Raw genomic sequence first — 333 nt, forward strand, 5'->3', positions numbered from 1 at the left:
TATATTCTAACCAAGGAAGAAAAAAAGGGGGCAGGCAATATATCAGATTTTCTTTTAAAAGTACCAGGAGACGTTTTGTCCTTAATTTAACTGTCCTGTACAGTTTTGGTTTTGTTTGTTTTGATCTCTTTGGTGAATGAATAGGTAAGAATCTTCATAGCATTAGCACTCAAAGTCAAAGAAAAGCAATCCTAGTGAATGAAATGGAAATAAGAGTGAATTCTTTGTAAAACTAACTAAAAATACATGCTGTCCTAGGCTTCCTTTTTAAGAAAAGCCTCTCATGTACCACTTAATATTTTTAATTTCTTCTTTTATAAGGTATATTTTAAG

Source organism: Otolemur garnettii, unplaced genomic scaffold, assembly GCF_000181295.1.
Source record: "Otolemur garnettii isolate 467f Iridium unplaced genomic scaffold, OtoGar3 scaffold00036, whole genome shotgun sequence".
Lineage (NCBI taxonomy): Eukaryota > Metazoa > Chordata > Mammalia > Primates > Galagidae > Otolemur > Otolemur garnettii.